The sequence below is a fragment of the Lynx rufus genome, unplaced genomic scaffold (assembly GCF_022079265.1).
Source record: "Lynx rufus isolate CCGP_SWC_20201006 ecotype Redwood Valley unplaced genomic scaffold, mLynRuf1.p SCAF_3, whole genome shotgun sequence".
Taxonomy (NCBI): domain Eukaryota; kingdom Metazoa; phylum Chordata; class Mammalia; order Carnivora; family Felidae; genus Lynx; species Lynx rufus.
In genome coordinates, this window is record NW_025814845.1 from 180272701 (window position 1) to 180281406 (window position 8706).

The window sequence follows — 8706 nt, forward strand, 5'->3', positions numbered from 1 at the left end:
TCCCTGATGAATATGGATGCCAAAATTCTCAATAAGATACTAGCAAATCGAATTCAACAGCATATAAAAAGAATTATTCACCATGATCAAGTGGGATTCATTCCTGGGATGCAGGGCTGGTTCAACATTCGCAAATCAATCAACGTGATACATCACATTAACAAAAAAAAAGAGAAGAACCATATGATCCTGTCAATCGATGCAGAAAAGGCCTTTGATAAAATCCAGCACCCTTTCTTAATAAAAACCCTTGAGAAAGTCGGGATAGAAGGAACATACTTAAAGATCATAAAAGCCATTTATGAAAAGCCCACAGCTAACATCATCCTCAACGGGGAAAAACTGAGAGCTTTTTCCCTGAGATCAGGAACACGACAGGGATGCCCACTCTCACCGTTGTTGTTTAACATAGTGCTGGAAGTTCTAGCATCAGCAATCAGACAACAAAAGGAAACCAAAGGCATCAAAATTGGCAAAGATGAAGTCAAGCTTTCGCTTTCTGCAGATGACATGATATTATACATGGAAAATCCGATAGACTCCACCAAAAGTCTGCTAGAACTGATACATGAATTCAGCAAAGTTGCAGGATACAAAATCAATGTACAGAAATCAGTTGCATTCTTATACACTAACAACGAAGCAACAGAAAGACAAATAAAGAAACTGATCCCATTCACAATTGCACCAAGAAGCATAAAATACCTAGGAATAAATCTAACCAAAGATGTAAAGGATCTGTATGCTGAAAACTATAGAAAGCTGATGAAGGTAATTGAAGAAGATTTAAAGAAATGGAAAGACATTCCCTGCTCATGGATTGGAAAAATAAATATTGTCAAAATGTCAATACTACCCAAAGCTATCTACACATTCAATGCAATCCCAATCAAAATTGCACCAGCATTCTTCTCGAAACTAGAACAAGCAATCCTAAAATTCATATGGAACCACAAAAGGCCCCGAATAGCCAAAGGAATTTTGAAGAAGAAGACCAAAGCAGGAGGCATCACAATCCCAGACTTCAGCCTCTACTACAAAGCTGTCATCATCAAGACAGCATGGTATTGGCACAAAAACAGACACACAGACCAATGGAATAGAATAGAAACCCCAGAACTAGACCCACAAACATATGGCCAACTCATCTTTGACAAAGCAGGAAAGAACATCCAATGGAAAAAAGACAGCCTCTTTAACAAATGGTGCTGGGAGAACTGGACAGCAACATGCAGAAGGTTTAAACTAGACCACTTTCTCACACCATTTACAAAAATAAACTCAAAATGGATAAAGGACCTAAATGTGAGACAGGAAACCATCAGAACCTTAGAGGAGAAAGCAGGAAAAGACCTCTCTGACCTCAGCCGTAGCAATCTCTTACTCGACACATCCCCAAAGGCAAGGGAATGAAAAGCAAAAGTGAATTACTGGGACCTTATGAAGATAAAAAGCTTCTGCACAGCAAAGGAAACAACCAACAAAACTAAAAGGCAACCAACGGAATGGGAAAAGATATTTGCAAATGACATATCGGACAAAGGGCTAGTATCTAAAATCTATAAAGAGCTCACCAAACTCCACACCCGAAAAACAAATAACCCAGTGAAGAAATGGGCAGAAAACATGAATAGACACTTCTCTAAAGAAGACATCCAGATGGCCAACAGGCACATGAAAAGATGTTCAGCGTCGCTCCTCATCAGGGAAATACAAATCAAAACCACACTCAGGTATCACCTCACGCCAGTCAGAGTGGCCAAAATGAACAAATCAGGAGACTATAGATGCTGGAGAGGATGTGGAGAAACGGGAACCCTCTTGCACTGTTGGTGGGAATGCAAATTGGTGCAGCCGCTCTGGAAAGCAGTGTGGAGGTTCCTCAGAAAATTAAAAATAGACCTACCCTATGACCCAGCAATAGCACTGCTAGGAATCTACCCAAGGGATACAGGAGTACTGATGCATAGGGGCACTTGTACCCCAATGTTCATAGCAGCACTCTCAACAATAGCCAAATTATGGAAAGAGCCTAAATGTCCATCAACTGATGAATGGATAAAGAAATTGTGGTTTATATACACAATGGAATACTACGTGGCAATGAGAAAAAATGAAATATGGCCTTTTGTAGCAACGTGGATGGAACTGGAGAGTGTGATGCTAAGTGAAATAAGCCATACAGAGAAAGACAGATACCATATGGTTTCACTCTTATGTGGATCCTGAGAAACTTAACAGGAACCCATGGGGGAGGGGAAGGAAAAAAAAAAAAAAAAGGACGTTAGAGTGGGAGAGAGCCAAAGCATAAGAGACTGTTAAAAACTGAGAACAAACTGAGGGTTGATGGGGGGTGGGAGGGAGGGGCGGGTGGGTGATGGGTATTGAGGAGGGCACCTTTTGGGATGAGCACTGGGTGTTGTATGGAAACCAATTTGTCAATAAACTTCATATATAAAAAAAAATAAAGATAAAAATCATGCATAAAAAAAAAAAAAAGAAACTGCTATTAAAAACTGAGAACAAACTAAGGGTTGATGGGGGGTGGGAGGGTGGGGAGGGTGGGTGATGGGTATTGAGGAGGGCAACTTTTGGGATGAGCACTGGGTGTTGTATAGAAACCAATTTGACAATAAATTTCATATTAAAAAAAAAAAAGAAACTGTTACATGGAAGAGTCTGGAAAGTCACCATAAATGCCCAAAGAGGACATTAATACCTCAAGCTGATCCCTGACACAGAGATAGCCTACAACAATGAGAGAATGAGAGAGACAGAGAGAACTCAAACCCTGGGGAAGGGAAAGAATCTGATTTCCAGAGCTACTATATTGTTAGAAAGTATGGCCCAATTCAAAGGGAAAAAAAAATGGAAACTATTCCAGAGGAAGACCAGATGGTAGACCTATACACTTTAAAACAATTGCCTTTATGGGGCGCCTGGGTGGCTCAGTCGGTTAAGCGTCCGACTTCGGATCAGGTCATGATCTTGCGGTTTGTGAGTTCGAGCCCCGCGTCGGGCTCTGTGCTGATGGCTCAGAGCCTGGAGCCTGTTTCGGATTCTGTGTCTCCCTCTCTCTCTGACCCTCCCCCGTTCATACTCTGTCTCTCTCTGTCTCAAAAATAAATAAAGGTTAAAAAAAATTTAAAAAACAAAAACAAAAAAAAAGAACAAAAAAAAAAAAACAGGGAGGGGGACAAAACAAAAGACTCATAAATATGGAGAACGAACTGAGGGTTGCTGGAGGGGTTGTGGGAGGGGGGATGGGCTAAATGGGTAAGGGGCATTAAAGAATCTACTGAAATCTTTGCTTCACTATATACTAATTTGGATGTAAATTTTAAAAAATAAAAAATAAAGTTAAATTACAATGTTAAAAAAAATTTGTTTATACCATAAATGAGTTCTCTCTCTCTAAAATAAAAATATACATTAATTTTTTTTAAAAAAAGAGTTAGAAGAGGTGCAGAAATATAAGGTAGCTCAAAGTGCTTCATCAGAGACATAGGAATGATGATATCTACTATAGTTTAGCTCAGTAAAAGGTTTGCACAAATTGCACTTTAACTTTGTAGATGTAAAAAAAATTCTACTTTTTGAAACAACAGTGTTAAATGGTTGCAAACTTTATAAAAAGCAGTGTGGTATAATACAGAATAACTCAGAGTTCTTTTACCTAGATTCAAGTTTTAGTTTGTCTACATTCTGTATGACCTTAACCCTCCGTTTACTTATTTTTCTTTCTAAATTAAGGATAACACAAGCTCTTACCAAATTGCAGGATTGAAAATCTCAGTTCAAATGTTTCAAAATATCCATTACTGGTATTTTACGTTAGTACAAATTTTAAAAAATTCCAATTTTTTAAGTAATTGTGATCTCTTGCAAATAAGGAAAACAAATAAGAAAAAAAATCTAATTTCTGAAATCAACAATAACAACAAAAAACCCCTAAGACAAATAATCTTCCCCAAATATTGTATTGGGTTGTTTCTTTTCCCTTCATTCCATTGCTTTCTTCTTCTTTTTTTAATCAATTGATAGCCTTCTCAAATTGTAACATAGTTGATGTCCAAAGAACTGGTTCTCTTTTAAAAGTCATTTATTCATTCATTTATGTATTTGGCACTCATGTTTCCTGTTTACTCATTCACTGTTATCTGGATTTTGATATTAGCATCCCAGTGATATACAATATGTTTTTAGAATTTAGAATCCAACAAGTACAGGATCTTTTTTTTTTCCTTTAACTTCTTTTAATGTTTATTTATATTTGAGGGGAAGAGAGACACTGTGTGAGCAGGGGAAGGGCAGAGAGAAAGAGAGGGAGACAATCTGAAGCACGATCTAGGCTCTGAGCAGTCAGCACAGAGCCCGACATGGGGCTCGAACTCACAAGCTGTGAGTTTATGACCTGAGCGGAAGTTGGATGCTCAACAGATTCAGCCATCCAGGCGCCCTTAGGATCTTCTTTTTTTTTTTTTTCCTCCTAGTAGCTTTGCATGGAAATCATCCTGCATTTTACAGTTTGCGCCCCAAACCCAGTAACAAATACTGACATAAAGGATATTGGACACAGGAAGGAGACAATGGGCTCTTGGAGGCAGACTGGAGGGACGCAGCTACAAGTCATGCAAGGCTGACAGCTCCCTGAAGCCTGAAGAATAACACACTAGCACAGACCCGGTGCCTCCCACGACAGTTATTATGTGCCCGTAGTATAGTCAGAGGTGTCACATGGGTCTCACTGTGTTCAAACCAAGGTGTTGGCAGAGATGCTTTGGAAGCTTTATGGGAGAACCCATCTCCTCGCCCTTCCCAGCCCCCAGAGGCTGGTGGCATTATTTGCTGCAGGGCTCCCTGCCCCCCCCTCCATCCCCCAACCCCCTCCCCCCCCCCCCCACTGCAAAGCCAGCAATGGCAGACTGAGTTCCCACACTTTAGGGTCAGCTAAATAGCAATCTGAATTCCACCTGCAACCTCAGTTCCCCTCTGCCGTGTAATGTAACACATTCACAGCTTTGGGGGATGAAGACATGGGCATCTTTACCTCTGGCTAAACATTCTAAAACGACCCACAATTCTTTTTACCTTCTCAGTCACCAGAGTGGGCACGAACACTTCTTTTTTCTACTCCCCAGTTTAAAGCTATTCTTCTGCTTTATAATCATCTTTGGTGCCCTCAACCCCTGCACACACACTGCATTTAAGTCAGTTCCGTGTACTTCTCTACTACCTGGAAAATTTCCCCTTCTAACTCTTAAATATTAAACTCTTTCAGAAAGTCGTTTTAGTGTGATTCCATTTGCTTATTTTCATTTCAATAACTCCAATAATTATTTTCTCTCTTCCTGCTAATTTTCCATGACACTTCACTCTTTCATAACGATAAGATATATTAGTTTTGTAGTCCTCACATCTGGGTTCACATATACTTATTTCGATTCACCTTGACTTACCTATTAGTTTTTCATCTTCTATAATAAATAAGCAATGCTAGGGGCATCTGGGTGGCTCAGTGGGTTAAGCGTCCAACTCTGGATTTCAGCTCAGGTCATGGTCTCATCATTTGTGAGCTTGAGCCCCACACTGGGCTCTGTGCTGACAACGTGGAGCCTGTTTGGGATTCTTTCTCCCTCTCTCTCTGTTCCTCCTCTGCCTGGCACCCACACGCATGTGTTCTTTCTTTCTTAAAAAAAAGAAATAATAATAATAATAATAATAATAATAATAAGCAATTATTACACCTTACTTGGAAGTACACCTTATTTGGAAAAGAATAGAAGACTCTATTAAGAAAGATTTACCTTAAAAAATAAACTTTAAAATGTTAATAGTTGGTATTCAGTGTAAATCAATTTACAAATAGTTTGTTTCATTTTCAGAGGAAATAGACTTGAGTATAGTAACAAAACAAGACAAGTTTTAGAAAAACCCAATATATTAAAATATCTTCATATAACAAAGAATAATTTATTGTATACTTAAAATTTACCAGGAGAAGTTTGTCACTTTGGTATAGAGAATTTGTATCCATTTTTACGTACATATTCTTAAGCTACAATATTAAGTGATGAAATCTATTCGTATTTGGAGTGATGATGTCCTTAAATGAGTATCTTGACTCTGTTGTACTGTGCCTCAGATTATAAAGAAGGAATGATGAAAATTGGTACATAGTTTCATATAAGCTATGTTTGAAAAATTCATCTTTATTAACGTATTTAGCCATGTATATTTCACAGAGCAGACTCAAAAGGATTAATTAACTTTGGGGCACCTGGGTGGCTCAGTCAGTTGGGCCTCCGACTTTGGCTCCGGTCATGATCTCGCCATTCGTGGGTTTGAGCCCCACGTCAGGCTCTGTGCTGACAGCTCGGAGCCTGGAGCCTGCTTCGGATTCTGTTATCTCCCCCTCTCTCTGCCCCTCCCATGCTCATGCTCTGTCTCTCAATAATTAATAAACGTTAAACATTATAAAAATTTATTAATTTTATTTAAGTGTTTATTTCAGGGAGAGAGGGAGAGAGGGAGAGAGGGAGAGAGGGTAGGGGAGGGTCAAAGAGAAGGAGACAAAGAATCCCAAGCAGGCTCCACGCTGCCTGCACAGAGCCTGATGCAGGGCTTGATCCCACCGACCGTGAGAGCAGGACTTGAGCTGAAACCAAGAGTCAGCCGATTAACTGACTGAGCCACCCAGGTGTCCCTGTTTTAATCTTAAACATTTTTTGTTTCTGGTAAAATAGCATTGCTTGCTCCTTTACTAAAGACAATGGCGGTATGACTGTACAGTGTTTTTCAACCGCATTTACTGAAATTCCAGTATTTTAAAGGGAACCAAAATACTACCCCAAATATGTCACTTTGGCCTGAGTACTATTTTACACTGAAGGCAATTCAGAAGAAGCAGAAACAAGAACTCTGTGCCATCTCCACATTTGCCTAAAAGAAGGGCATGAGTTGGCAAAGGTGCCCCCTCCCCCAAGGAGAGAACAGAAGTTAATCACCAAAGACAACTCTAGACCCTGCTCCACCCACAGATGCACCAGAGGAATCTACATGATCAATTTGACTAGCTCTTACCTTCCATTAATTTGCCCATATATTTACTTTGCTACAATTTGTCACCATTCGGAACTCAAAGTCCTTTTTGTGTTATCACTTCCTACAATTTTTTTTTTTTTAAAGATGCTAGATAAGGTCAGATTCTAACCACCCCTTTGAGGTAGTCATCACCAGGCACGCCCATGTGTACCTGCAGTGCAGGCGTTAAGAAACTCGTGTTTGTTTTTCTCTTGTTAACTTGTCTTTGTCTCTAATTTGCAGCGCCCCAGCCAGTGACCCTAAGATAGGTAGAGGAAAAAAGTTTGTTTTCCTCCCTTCAATTCAAAGCCATAAAATCCAGGCCTGGGTCTTCTGAACAAAATTAATTTTGCAGAGGACTAGCATGCTAATGAACTTTATTACCGGATACATCAAATAAAGCGTGACTAGACAATTCAGAGAAGGTTGTGAGTAAAGCAATTAGTCTAAAATATACCATCTTGGAGAAATGAAACTTATTTAGTTTGTTCCTTCACTGAAAGAAATACAATGTAGGAAAACCAGAAAAATATGACGGGGAAATTGAAAATGAAATTAAGGGTGAGAAAGAGAAAGAGCATAAATGTTTAATGCAGATTGAAAAGCCAGTGGGGAACATCTACGGAGTAGGGCTGCCAGATAAAATACAGAAAGCTCAGTTAAACGTGAACTTGATGTAATCCACAAATTTTGATTTAAAAATTTTTTTAATGTTTATTTTATTTTTGACAAAGAGACAGAACACAAGTAGGGCAGGGGCAGAGAGAGAAGGAGACAGAATGGGAAGCAGGCTCCAGGCTCCGAGCTGTCAGCACAGAGCCTGGTGAGGGGCTCGAACTCACAAACTGTGAGATCATCATCTGAGCCGAAGTCAGAAGCTTAACCAACTGAACCACCCAGGCACTCCTACAAATTTTGATTTTAATATAAGTGTGTCCTAAATATTGCATGGAGTATACTTCTGCTTGAAAAATATATTTGTTATTTGAAATTCAAACTTAACTGGCCATTCTGTATTACCGTTTGTTAAACCCAGTAGCTCTAGTAAGAGCCTATCAGCAACCGTATTTCACTGATTAGTACTCTTAAATTCTTATTTCCCACCTTTATATTTGAGTACCATGCTGTGGTTTAACCTTCATTTGTGATAATTTATTTCTGACTTCGCTTGGTATACAGAACTTTCCAGACATTGTTGCCACAGGATTAACATTTTTGTAAGCATTTAGTTAAATACTTGAGCTTGGCTGCTTCAAGAAGAGAGCACATAGTTTTACAATGTGTTAGGCACAGATAATGTGTTTTTAATTGTGAATGTATTTATTGAAGGCGAAGGAAGTATTAAATGTGCTCTCATGGGTCAGTAATTGCAAATTGAGGAAGGCTTTTCCTAATCCTCACTTCTCATATGATTTTATTTCTCCTGCTTTTCTCTTGTCTCTTCCTGATTCCTGGATCTATCCCTCTCTGGCTCTCCTTTGCCTCCTATCCCCCTACAGCTAAGTCAACAATTGCAAATTCTTAAGTAAATTTACTCCACTGTAACCATCCTGTTGACCTTTTTTTTGGCTGTGTGTCATTTATGTAAAGTGGCCTGTAGTCAAAGCCATTATGGTCTCTAAA